The 14,095-nt window shown below is 36.2% G+C and overlaps 1 protein-coding gene and 1 non-coding gene across 8 annotated transcripts in view; one reads left to right on the forward strand and one right to left on the reverse strand.

The window, feature by feature from the left end:
- Positions 1 to 14,095, forward strand: part of ADK (adenosine kinase) — a 551,078-nt gene that overhangs the window by 225,968 nt on the left and 311,015 nt on the right. The gene's annotated exons all lie outside the window — the stretch shown is intronic.
- On the reverse strand, positions 7,985 to 8,091 carry LOC122709690. The gene has a single exon (XR_006345664.1). It is a non-coding gene; the product is annotated as a U6 spliceosomal RNA (small nuclear RNA).

A 14,095-nucleotide genomic window follows, 5' to 3' on the forward strand; every position in this document is an offset into this window, starting at 1 on the left:
ATAGGAAATAAATAGCAATTCTGTCTACCTATATAAAAGAAAAATAGAATATCTCCAGATTTGCATACTTATCACTGTAGAAGAGGTATGCAGGTTTTAAGGTTTCATAATCAATTGTCAGAAAAATAGCAGTTATTCCTTCAATATCTCATTAGCATCTGACTCAAATTATTTTTAGATTACATAATTTAGAAGACATTATAACCCCACTAAGAATTTGTAGTTATTCTGAGATGGTTTCATCATTAACCCTAGAATCACTATCAGAAAGAGTAACAGTGTGATAAAGGAAAAAAGCTAATCAACATGACTAAAAATATGCTCACTTTCAGAAGAACAGTCTGATCATCTGGAAAAATCCCAGCTACAACCTGCGAACACTCCCGTGTGTGAGACTGGCCAAGGCACATGATTTTTAGGCAGGAAAGCCGTGAGATCGGGGTGAATTGAGGCTGTCCCTAAGGAATAGCCTATAAACTTCCAAACTGACCTTGGGCAGCATAACTGGTCCCATTTTCTCTAAAGCAGTTCCGAGCTCTTCTCCCCACATCAACCCAAAGTTTGCTAAAGAGCATATTGGAGCAGAAGTGGACATTCTAGCACATTCTTATTGCTGTATTACATTCGAAGACAAGAACATTCCACCCACAACAGTGTTGTTCCAAGAAGCAGGGCGGGAGTAGTGGTAGATTAGAAAAGAGTCTATTTATTAATTATACAATTAATAAAAAAGTGAAAACGTTTGAAGATCTACAATAAGCCTATATCCAGAGGAGTCTGTTTTGTCAGTGATGCTGGACTTGGAATTCTGTTTCTCTTCACTTTCTACCTTTAGAGTAGTATCATCTGCATATCTGAGGTTATTGATATTTCCCCCAACAATCTTGATTCCAGTGATGAGAAATTTCTATAAAACCATGCTCTTTGTACATAGGCAGAGTAACTCAGTTTTCCAAACTAAGTTGTGCCCTGAAACTTTTCTTTCCTTTTTTTGAGTTATTAATTTACAATGTTGTGTTAGTTTCAAGTGCACATCAAAATGGCTATATATATAAAATATATTTATTATATATATTTATTCTTTTTTAGACTCTTTTCCATTATACAGGATATAGTTCTCTGTGTTATGCAGTAGATCCTTGTTGTTTGCTTGTTTCTATGTAGTTGTGTATAGACGTTAATTCCAAACTCTTGATTTATCCTGTTGGTGACCATAAGCTTATTTTCTATGTTTGTGTGTCTATTTCTGTTTTGTAAGTAAGTTCATTTGTATCATTTTTTAAAATTCCACAAATAAGTGACGTCATATGATACTTGCTTTCCTCTATCTGACTTACTTCCTGGACATTTAGATTACTTCCACATCTTGTCAGTTGCTCACTCATGTCTGACTCTTTGCAACCCCGTGGATTGTAACTTGCCAGGCTTCTCTGTCCATGAATTTTTTTAGGCAAGAAGACTGGAGTGAGTAGCCATTCCCTTCTCCAGGGAATCATCCAACCCAGGGATCGAACGTGGGTCTCCTGCATTGCGGGCAAGTTCTTGAATGTCTGAGCCACCCTTAGTTACTCTCAATAGTGCTACTGTGAACATCGCGGTGTTTAAGTAAGAGTTTTCCTAGATATATTCCCAGGAGTAGGATTGCAGAATTATATGGCAACTCTATTCTTAGTTTTTTAAGGAACCTTTGTAATGTTCCCCATTACATGTTAAGTGGCTGTACCAATTTACATTCCCAGCAACAGTGTAGGTGGTGAAACTTCTTTTCAGTTCTTTAATTTGCTTTTAGTGGTCTCTCTTATTTTCTCTAGATTTTATGTTAATAATTTTTTCCTATCCTCACATCTACCCAATCTCTTATCCCTCTACCAGGAGATACCTTTCCAGCTTAACTAAGCAACTCTTGGCTTTCAAGAAGTGTTTGCAGTGTCTTGTTGCGTAGTCATGCTTAACTGCATCCTTATCTTTATTGTTTCTATCTAATATTTGAGAATTAGTTATTCCCCTTTCATTTTATATCTAACATCCTTCATTTGTGCTTTTGTTCTCATCCTTGAGTCTACCCTCAAATCTTATCCCCTCCCTGGTCTTCACTATCTTTGTTATAAATGTGCTTAATTTCTCTCCCATCCCAATATAAAATAAGAAAATCTCTCTCCAACATCTGCCTTATCTATCTAGTTTCCTTTTCAGTTGAAATTCTTGAAAATGTAGTCTATACTTCTTTATCTCTTCATTGTTCTTACCACTTCTCTGAAACTCAAGTAGTAGGAGCCACTTGATTATGATTTAGTCATCCAATCCACTGAACCCTTTCTAGTCCTCGTCTCATTTGACTCATTTATCAGTGTTGACCCTACCACCAGTTTGAACCTTTTTTCCTCTCTGGCTTCGCTTCAGTGATACTTGTTCCTCAGATTTTCTTCCTTTTCTGGTTCCTCTCCCTCCTTTTTCATAGGTGTGTCTTCTTTTAATTCTTGCAGTGTTTCTTTCCTTCTCCTTTAAATCTTTACCCACTATTTTCTCTTGGGTTCTTATAGCCCCTTAACAAATGAATTCTAGCTCATTTTCTGACATCTGACACTAAGCTGGAGTATCACAGGCACTGTTGGTGATTTCCTCTCCTTTATCTGCTTGGCAGTCTTAGAAAGTCTCCCGTGGGTTTCACTGCCCCCTCTGTTTTTCTCTGATACTCCTTCTTCCCTTACTCTCGTTTGTTCTTTTCTCAGTTATAGGGTGATTTCCCTCTGTTCTCGCTACAGCTATTTGTCTCTCCACCAATTTGTCTTCCACAGAGCTGCTGAAAACCCTACTAAAAGACAAATTCTGTGATGTTGCTTCTTTAGAATGCTTCAGTGGGTAACGTTAACAGTTAGGATAAAGAGTCTTTCCTTTTTTTATGTGTTCTTTTTTCACTGAAGTAAAATCCGCATAACATAGAATGAATCATTTAAAGTGTACAATTCAGTAGAATTTACTTAATTCACAATACTGTGCAATCATACTCTGTGTCTGGCTCTAGGATGTGTTTTATCACTCCAAGTGGAAACCCCAGAATGAAAGCGGTCGTTCCTCATTCCCTCCTGTCAGCCCCTGACAACCACAGATAGATTATCTATTACAATGAATTTGCCATTTCTGAATATTTCATGTAAATGAAATTATTGCTTTATATGACCTTTTTTATTTGGCTTCTTTTACTTATATGTAATAATATTTTTGTGATTCGTGTAGATTGTCATATGTATTAGCACTTGATTCCTTTCTGTAATTGAATAATAATTCCATTATATGGCTGTATCCTGTTATCTATTCATGAGTTTATGAACATTTAGGTTGTCCACAGAGTTTGAATGTGTCTTTTTTATTCATTTGAGTGTATACCTGCAGGGATTTAATTGATGGTTCGTATGGTAAATCTGTGCTTCTTGAGGAACTACCAAACTCTTTCCACAGTGGCAGCAACAATGTACATTCTCACCAGAAATATATTAAGGGTTCCAATTTATACAGATCCTTGCCAGAATTTATCCCCTCATCCTTTCTTTTTTTAAAAATTATAACCAATCTTGTACATATAGTGGTATTTCATCACTGTGTTATTTCCCTAATGATTAATGGTATTGAACATCTTTTTATGCACTTGTTGGCCATTTATATATTTTCTTTGGGGTAATTATTAGGCTGATTGTCTTTTGTTTTTAACTGAGAAATACCTTTTAAATGATCAGATCCAAGATATTTCTGGATTTAATGATCATCAAAGAAGAGTTTACATTTTGACCTTAGAAGTTCTTTATTATCATGGTCTCATTTTAAATGGTACTTCCCTGGTGGCTGAAATGATAAAGAATCTGCCAGCAATGCAGGAGACCCCAGTTCTATCCCTGGATGGGAAAGATCCCCTGGAGAAGAGAATGGCCCGCCCAATCCAATATTCTTGTCTGGAGAATTTGATCGACAGAGGAGCCTGGCACGCTATAGTTTATGCCTCACAAAGGATCAAAAACAATTGAACAACTATCACTTTATCATTTTTTTTCATTTTAACATTTTAAATAGTTGCTTGAATATTACCAGAACTTCTGGACTCTCTGTCCTTAAAATGCAGCAAATTGTTTTTTAATCTTAATACTAAAATATCCAGTACTTTTTGAAAATTTCAATATAGAATATTTCCAGCTAGCACTTCTTTATACCCTAATGAGCAGTTATGAAAAGGGTATAATTTTCTTTATCTATTAACCAGCAGTCATTGATTAGTGCTGCAGTAATTGCTAATGTTCTCTGTTGTTTACTACTTTCTCTTTTTAAAAAATATTGTTTGCTTTCTTGTGAGTATGTAATAAACATATACCAGGTTAATGTTTCAGCTGACAGGTATAAATGTGAATATAAGGTATAAGTGTGTTTTTTGCAGTCATTCTTATGTGAATATAAGAATCTTTGATTAATATTTTTGAAGACCATATAGAGTAATTTTGAGGTAATTTGAAAATAAGCTTGTATTTATTATCATGGAGATATGCTAAACTGTTGAGGGTACCTTTACTGATTGTCTAGTATTTTAAATCATATTGTTTGCTTTTCAGGCAACAGATCATGATGAAAAGTTAATTCACAATGAAATGTATATATTAGCAATAGTAACTTTTTGATTTGGCAAGGAAAAATTATAATCTGAAGTTTTATCTACCACCACCACTCCAAAGATAGTCAGTTTCCCTTAACTTTCTGAATGTTTCAGATTATATTTCTAACATCCACATTTTCAAAGGTCGTATATTTATTTTAACTTATATTCTGATAGAACTGGAAGGTTTAGCCATAATGCTAAATGTATGAAAGAGATTAGGTTTTACAAGAGACAATTCATATATCCCTTAATGTTTTTTATGTTAGCTCCAAATTTTTCAAAGATGGAACACACCTGAAATCTACTACTTTCCAAGGGCTTCATAGGTGGTGCTAGTGGTGAAAAATTCACCTGCCAGTGCAGGAGACCTTAGGGATGCAAATTCGATCCCTGGGTCAGGAAGATCCCCTGGAGAAGGTAATGGCACCCTACTCCAGTATTCTTGCCTGGAGAGTCCCATGGACAGAGGAGCCTGGTGAGCTATGGTCCATAGGGTCACAAAGAGTGAGACACGGCTGATGTGACTTTGCACTCGCACGCACTTTGCAAATGACAGGTTTTTACATACAACATTGTTCTGCTTTATCTAAAGGGCTTACTTTACAAGCTTAATTTGAGTGTCTGTTCTCTGTCACTGCATGTAATTTCTGGAGACTAATTACATCTTTTTGTTTGTTTTGTGTTTTTTTGTTTGTGGTTTTTGTTTAATTACATCTTTTAATAAGGTATGTTTCGTAGCTCTCGGAATTTTCAGCATGTACCAATTATTTATTAGAAATGGGCAATAAATTATTTGGAAACAAATATTCCATTTTTTTCTACTTTGGCTAGAAACCCATTCTCTGAATAATAGACTTTTTTGGGTGTCTGTTAATTGGTAATTTTTGGTATCAGTTGACTCCTGGGATTCTATAAAGTGTAGTTGTTAAAAGGTAACTTAATGAAGAATTCTAATTCTTTAAATAGTAGTTGCCTATATTTCATACTGCATTTTTTGTTATTAAGTGTCCCATAATCATTTGTTAACTAAGTCCTTAACTTATGTAATAAATGGGACATTTATGATCAATCAGTCAGTTCATTCTCTCAGTTGTGTCCAACTCTTTGCGACTCCATGGACTGCAGCATGCCAGGTTACCTTGCCCATCACTATCTCCTGGTGCTTACTTAAACTCATGTCCATTGAGTCAGTGATGCTATCCAACCATCTCATCCACTGTTGTCCCCTTCTCCTCCTGGCTTCAATCTTTCCCAGCATCAGGGTCTTTTCCAATGAGTCAGCTCTTCACATCAGGTGGCCAAAGTATTGGAGCTTCAATTGTTCCATGTCCAGGCTACCTGGTGCTTCTTGACCTGTATATAGATTTCTCATGAGGCATGCAAGGTGGTCTGGTATTCCCATCTCTTGAAGATTTTTCCAGAGTTTGTTGTGGTCCACACAGTCAAGGCTTTGGCATAGTCAGTAAAACAGAAGTAGATGTTTTTCTCAAACTCTCTTGCTTTTTCTATGATTCATGGGATGTTGGCAATTTGTTCTCTGGTTCCTGTGCCTTTTCTATATCCAGCTTGAGCATCGGGAAGTTCTTGGTTCACATACTTTTGAAACCTTGCTTGGAGAATTTTGAGCATTACTTTGCTAGTGTGTGAGATGACTGCGATTGTGTGGTAGTTTGGGCATTCTTTGTCATTGCCTTTCTTTGGGATTGGAATGAAAACAGACCTTTTCCAGTCCTGTGGCCACTGCTGAGTTTTTCAGATTTGCTGGCATATTGAGTGCAGCACTTTCACAGCATCATCTTTTAGAATTCCAGCTCAACTGGAATTCCATCACCCCCACTAGCTTTGTTTGTAGTGACGCTTGCTAAGGCCCACTTGACTTCACAGTCCAGAGTGTCTGGCTGTGGGTGAGTGATCACACATCCTGGTTATCTGGGTTATAAAGAGCTTTTTTGTATAGTTCTTCTCTGTACTCTCTGTATTTTTATAAAAATTCCATTCATATTTAAGTGAACATTCTACATCACTTAACAATGTTAGTTATTTTTTCTTCTTGCTTTCCTCAGAATAATGATGATATTCAGTCACAGCATGATTTTGTACATATGCTTCAGATCCTTTTATACTGAGTCATCAGACATCTATTGAATAATTAGTATTTCTTAATAACATTGTTTTAGAATTTTTTTTTACTTTTAAAGTACTTTCAAATCACATACCTTTTTTATTTTTTATTTATTTTTATTAGTTGGAGGCTAATTACAATATTGTAGTGGTTTCTGCCATACATTGATTGACATGAATCAGCCATGGATTTACATGTGTTCCCCATCCTGATCTCCCCTCCCACCTCCCTCCCCATCCCATCCCTCTGGGTCATCCCAGTGTACCAGCCCTGAGCACTTGTTTCATGCATCCAACCTGGACTGGCGATCTGTTTCACACTTGATAATATATATGTTGTGATGCTATTCTCTCAGATCACCCCCCCTCCCCCATCACCTTCTCCCATAGAGTCCAAAAGTCTTTTCTATGCATCTATGTTTCTTTTTCAATCTTGCATATAGGGGTATCATTACCATCTTTCTAAATTCCATATATATGCGTTAGTATACTGTATTGGTGTTTATCTTTCTGGCTTACTTCACTCTGTATAATGGGCTCCAGTTTCATCCATCTCATTAGAACTGATTCAAATGAATTCTTTTTAATGGCTGAGTAATATTCCATAGTGTATATGTACCACAGCTTCCTTATCCATTCCTCTGCTGATGGGCATCTAGGTTGCTTCCATGTTCTGGCTATTATAAACAGTGTTGCGATGAACATTGGGGTGCACGTGTCTCTTTCACATCTGGTTTCCTCGGTGTGTATGCCCAGGAGTGGGATTGCTGGGTCCTATGGCAGTTCTATTTCCAGTTTTTTGTTTTTTTTTTTTTTGGTATTTCCAGTTTTTTAAGGAATCGCCACACTGTTTTCCATAGCGGCTGTACTAGTTTGCATTCCCACCAATAGTGTAAGAGGGTTCTCTTTTCTCCACACCCTCTCCAGCATTTATTGCTTGTAGACTTTTGGATAGCAGCCATTCTGACTGGCGTGTAATGGTACTTCATTGTGGTTTTGATTTGTGTTTCTCTGATAATGAGTGATGTTGAGCATCTTTTCATGTGTTTGTTAGCCATCTGTATGTCTTCTTTGGAGAAATGTCTGTTTAGTTCTTTGGCCCATTTTTTGATTGGGTCATTTATTTTTCTGGAATTGAGCTTCAGGAGTTGCTTGTATATTTTTGAGATTAATCCTTTGTCTGTTGCTTCGATTGCTATTATTTTCTCCCATTCTGAAGGCTGTTTTAAAAATATGGAACGCTTCACGAATTTGCATGTCATCCTTGCGCAGGGGCCATGCTAATCTTCTCTGTATCGTTCCAATTTTAGTATATGTGTTGCCAAAGCAAGCACCTTACTTTTTTAAGAAATAAAATTTTTTATGAGTATCTTAGTACTTTCAGTTCATGGTAATAATAGTAGGGATTATTTGAAAAACAGTGTAAAATGTTGTGAAATGGTGATGCTGTCCTAACATACCTTTTCAAGAAAATTTTAACATTTCCCCTCTTTTGGCAATCATTTTTAAAACTATATATTTCCTATTGATCAAGCAGAAGCAGGAAAAATGCACATTTTAATCTTTTCTTTTTGTGTTTTTGAAGTCTAAAGGCGTTTAAATGAATTTTCTTGTGACTTGTAAAGATCTGTCTACAGTTTCCCAACCAGAAGGTAAGGGATGATTTCACTATTATAAACCGTACATCATCCCCTTTCAGAGTTTGTTGAATTTGATTCTTTTTAAATAATTCTCTATTATGTCAGTGCTGTAAATTGTCATCCCTTACAGTTCTATATATGAGATCTGTGACTCATTTTCTGTGATGATATAGAATTTTCCTAGCCCTTGTACCTCCACATGTCACTGTCCCCAAATCTGGCATTTCACTGCCCTTAGTGCATTTGAGTACACTTAATTTTCTTTCGAACTTATATAAACACGTTCTCTCGCTTTTTGTTTTTTTATTTCTCCATGCTTAGCCACCAACCCTAGGTCAGTTTAACTTAGTATCTGCCAGTCTATTCCTTGGTATTGAGATTGCTGGATGCAAATCACAGCACTGTTATATGCATGGGTCCTATTTCATAATTCCTGGTCTCCAAACCCACACTTAGCTCTTTCTGTAGTATTTTTGGAAATGGTAACTCTTCTTTTTAGAAATTCTAATGAGGATTATTGTTAAAGTGTTATATAATTTATGTAAATACTTCATTATTCATCTACTTGGAGGATACTGAATTCTAGCATAGGAATACATTTTAGAAAGTTGCTGAATTGCTGACCCTGAACATTTAGCGGTTAGGTTTGCCTACCCTGCACCTATCATTTTATAGTTCACTCTCTGTTACCCTGGATGTTTACCAACAGTGAGTTGTGTAGTAATATCAGTTCAGTGCAGTTCAGTTACTCAGTTGTGTCCGACTCATGGACTGCAGCATGCCAGGCTTCCCTGTCCATCACCAACTCCCAAAACTTGCTCAAATTCATGTCCATCCAGTCGGTGATGCTATCTGACCATCTCATCCTGTGTCATGCCCTTCTCCTCCCGCTTTCAGTCTTTTCCAGCATCAGGGTCTTTTCCAAAGAGGCAGTTCTTCAAGTCAGGTGGCCAAAGTATTGGAGCTTCAGCTTCAGCATCAGTCCTTCCAGTGAATAGTCAAGACTGATTTCCTATAGGATTGATTAGTTTAATTTCCTTGACGTCAAAGGGACTCTCAAGAATCTCCTCCAACACCACAGTTCAAAAGCATGAATCCTTTGGCACTCAGCTTTCTTTATAGTCCAACTCTCACATCCATACATGACTACTGGAAAAACCATAGCTTTGACTAGACGGACCTTTGTTGGCAAAGTAATGTCTCTGCTTTTTAATATGGTGTCTAGATCGGTCATAGCTTTTCTTCCAAGGAGCAGGCGTCTTTTGATTTCATGGCTGCAGTCACCATCTGCAGTGATTTTTGTAGCCCAAAAAATAAAGTCTGTCACTGTTTCCATTGTTTCCCCATCTATTTGCCATGAAGTGATGGGACCGGATGCCATGATCTTAGTTTTCTCAATGTTGAGTTTTAAGCCAACTTTTTCACTCTCCTTTTTCACTTTCATCAAGAGGCTCTTTAGTTTCTCTTCACTTTCTGTCATAAGGGTGGTGTATTCTGCATATCTGAGGTTATTGATCGTTTCTCCCTGCAGTCTTGATTCCAGCTTGTGCATCATCTAGTCTGACATTTCACATGATACAGTCTGCATATGAGTTAAATAAGCAGGATGACAGTATATAGTCTTGATGTGCTCCTTTTCCAATTTGGATCCAGTCCATTCTTAAATGTTCGGTTCTAACTGTTGCTGCTTGACCTGCATACAGGTTTCTCAAGAGGCAGGTAAGGTGGTCTGGTATTCCTATCACTTGAAGAATTTTCTACAGTTTGTTGTGATCCACACATTCAAAGGCTTTGGCGTGGTCAGTGAAGCATAAGTAGATGTTTTTCTGGAACTGGCTTGCTTTTTCTGTGATCTAGTGGATGTTGGCAATTTGATCTCTGGTTTCTGTGCCTCTTCTAAACCAGCTTGAACATCAGAAAGTTCTCAGTTCACATACTGTTGAAGCCTCGCTTGGAGAATTTTGCGCATTCCTTTGTTAGCGTGTGAGATGACTGCAATTGTGTGGTAGTTTGGGCATTCTTTGTCATTGCCTTTCTTTGGGATTGGAATGAAAACTGACCTTTTCCATTCCTTTGGCCACTGCTGAATTTTCCAAATTTCCTGGCATATTGAGTGCAGCACTTTCACAGCATTAACTTTTAAGATTTGAAAATAGTTCAGCTGGACTTCCATCACCTCCACTAGCTTTGTTTGTCTAAGACCCACTTGACTTCTCATTCCAGGATGTCTGGCTGTAGGTGAGTGATCACACCATTGTGGTTATCTGGGTCCTGAAGATCTTTTTGGTTTAGTTCTTCTGTGTATTCTTGTTACTTCTTCTTAATATCGTCTGCTTCTGTTAGGTCCATATCTTTTCTCTTATTTATTGTGCCCTTCTTGGCATGAAATGTTCCCTTGGTATCTCTAATTTTCTTCAAGAGATCTCTAGTCTTTCCCATTCTGTTGTTTTCCTCTATTTCTTTGCATTGATCACTGAGGGAGGCTTTCTTATCTTTCCTCACTATTCTTTGAAACTGTGCATTCAAATGGGTATATCTTTCCTTTTCTCCTTTGCTTTTCGCTTCTCTTTTTTTCTTAGCTATTTGTAAGACCTCCTCAGACAACCACTTTGCCTTTTTGCATTTCTTTTTCTTTGGGATGGTCTTCGTCACCGCCTCCTGTACAATGTCACGAAACTCCATCCATCGTTCTTCAGGAATTCTTATCAGATCTAATCCCTTGAATCTATTTCTCACTTCCACTGTATATTGTAAGGGATTTGATTTAGGTCATACCACTAGAATGGTCTAGTGGTTTTCCCTGCTGTTTTCAATTTAATTCTGAATTTGGCAATAAGAGTTCATGATCTGAGCCATCATCAGCTCCTGGTCTTGTTTTTGAAGACTGTATAGAGCTTCTCCATCTTCAGCTGCAAAGTATATAATCAGTCTGATTTCAATATTGACCATCTGGTGATGTCCATGTGTATAGTCGTCTCTTGTGTTGTTGGAAGAGGGTGTTTGCCATGACCAGTGTGGTCTCTTGGCCAAGCTCTGTTATCCTTTGCCCTGCTTCATTTTGTACTCCAAGGCTAAACTTTCCAGGCTCTTGACTTCCTACTTTTGGATTCCAGTCTGTTATGATGAAAAGGACATAGGTTTTGGGTGTTAGTTCTACAAGGTCTTTTAGGTCTTCATAGAATCATTCAACTTCTGCTTCTTTGGCATTAGTGGTTGGGGCATAGACTTGGATTTCTGTGATGTGGAATGATTTGCCTTGGAAATGAACAGAGATCATTCTGTTGTTTTTGAAACTGTACCCAAGTACTGCATTTCAGACACTTTTGTTGACTATGAGGGCTACTCCATTTCTTCTAGGGGATTCTTCCCCACAGTAGTAGATATAATGGTCATCTGAATTAAATTTGGATGACTTTAATCATCCTATATTAAAAACTATAGTGTAGTACTATAGTATTTATTATTGAAAAAATCTGTGTATAAGTGGACCTATGCAGTTCCAGCTTGTGTTGTTCAAGGGTCAACTGCAATTGCTACTTGAAAACACTACTCTTATTTTTTACCCTGCTTTCAAATCAAAATTATCCTTTTATTTATCACTTGAGTTGAAAGTCAACAAACCATGTCAAAATTTTGCCAAAAAATAGTTTATGACACAGATTTTTTTGATTTGCAGAATAATGACTTCAAAACAAGAAAGCAAAATCATGATTATGATAATTTTATTATAGTTATATAATTTTAATTTTATTATAGTATATTAATATAACATGAAGGGTATATTGCATTATTTCTGTAAGTTTTCTTTAAGTATAAAAGTATTTTAAGGTAAAAAGTTAAAAAATAAAGTAATTTTATATTTAGTTTTTTAAAATGAAATTTTATCGAAATTATTTTTTATTGGACTTAATTGACTTACAGTGTTAGTTTCAGGTGTACAGCAAAGTGATTCAGTTATACGTGTACATGTATCTGTTTTTCAAGTTCTTTTCTCATTTAGGTTATTACAGAATATTTGAGCAGAGTTCCCTTTGCTATATAGTAGTTCCTTCAGTTCAGTTCAGTCACTCAGTTGTGTCTGACTCTTTGCGACCCCATGGACTGCAGCACGCCAGGCCTTCCTGTCCATCAGCAACTCCCAGAGTTTACTCAAACCCATGTCCATTGAGTCAGTGATGCCATCCAACTGTCTCATCCTCTGTCATCCCCTTCTCCTCCTTCCTTCAATCTTTCCCAGCATTAGGGTCTTTTCAAATGAGTCAGCTCTTTGCATCAGGTGGGCAAAGTTTTGAAATTTCAGATTCAGCATCAGTCCTTCCAATGAATATTCAGGACTGATCCTTATTGGTTATCTATTTGAAATGTAGTAGTGTGTGTATGTTAATCCCAAATTCCCAATCTATCCCTATCCCCATCTTTCCTCCACCATAAGCATAAGTTTGTTCTCTTAAGCCTGTGATTCTGTTTCTGTTTTGCAAATAAGTTTGTATCATTTTTTGAGATTCTTCATATTAACAGTATCTTATGATATTTATCTTCTGATGTCTGACTTACTTCACTTAGTATGGTAATCTCCAGGTTCATCCATTTTGCTGCAAATGGCATAATTTCATTCTTTTTAATGACTGAGTATATTATATTGTATGTAAGTATCATATCTTCTTTATCCTTTCATCTGTTGATAGACTTTTAGGTTGCTCTCATGTCTTGGATATTGTAAATAGCAGTGCAACGAGCTTTGGGATCTGTGTCTCATTTTGAACCATGGTTTATTTCAGATGTATGCCCAGGATTAGGATTGCTAGATCACATGGTAGCTCTATTTTAATTTTTTTTAAAGAACCTCTCGACTGTTCTCCGTAGTCATTGGAGCAGTTTACATTCCCACCAACAGTAGTTGGAGAGTAAACTTCTCATTTGGAATAATTTTAGATTTACAGAAAAATTTTAGAGTAATCCGGGAGAGTTCCTATGTAATCCTCACCTAATTTCTTCTCAGTGTTAGTTTGTTAAATAAAAATATCATTTTCAGTGTATGTTTAGGAGCTAAATACATTTCAAGTCTTTATTCTAACTCTATTTAAATATAATCTTTAACATTAATTAGCAATTTTAGTACGTTTTACTTTTGCTTTTATTATGCAGATAATTCATTGACAATTATTATTCATGGTAATATAGTTTAGATATAATCTTGATTAATTGAGAATTTGTTATATTTTACACCATAAGATTTTAAGTTCTGTGGTTATATATGTATTAAAATATTATATGTCTTGATAAATTAAAAATTCCATTTTAGTGATATTTACAAATTTTTCATCCTATACTGCAAATATAAATTTTAGTAGGTGCCACTTCATCAGTTTGCCAACCCATTAGTATGAAAGTTTTAATCTAATTCTATAGAAAGTAAATCAAATAGAATTATATGTTCTTCTCTGGAAGTCATGTCACTGTATAATTATCATATTAGTGTACACTGATTTATATAAAATTTTTCTATTAAAAAGTCATATAAAAACTAAATTTCTTGAAGCATGTGTATTTTCTAGTTATCCAAAATCTGGCCATATTTTATACATATTCATTGAGTCTGTCTATATGCAGGCGTTTTCTTGTCATTTTAAAGGACTCAGATATGTCTGTATCCACAATACTTTGAGTTTCTACTCCCAACTGTCATTCCCCTCGTGTT

The sequence above is a fragment of the Cervus elaphus genome, chromosome 15 (genome assembly GCF_910594005.1).
Source record: "Cervus elaphus chromosome 15, mCerEla1.1, whole genome shotgun sequence".
Classification (NCBI taxonomy): Eukaryota; Metazoa; Chordata; class Mammalia; order Artiodactyla; family Cervidae; genus Cervus; species Cervus elaphus.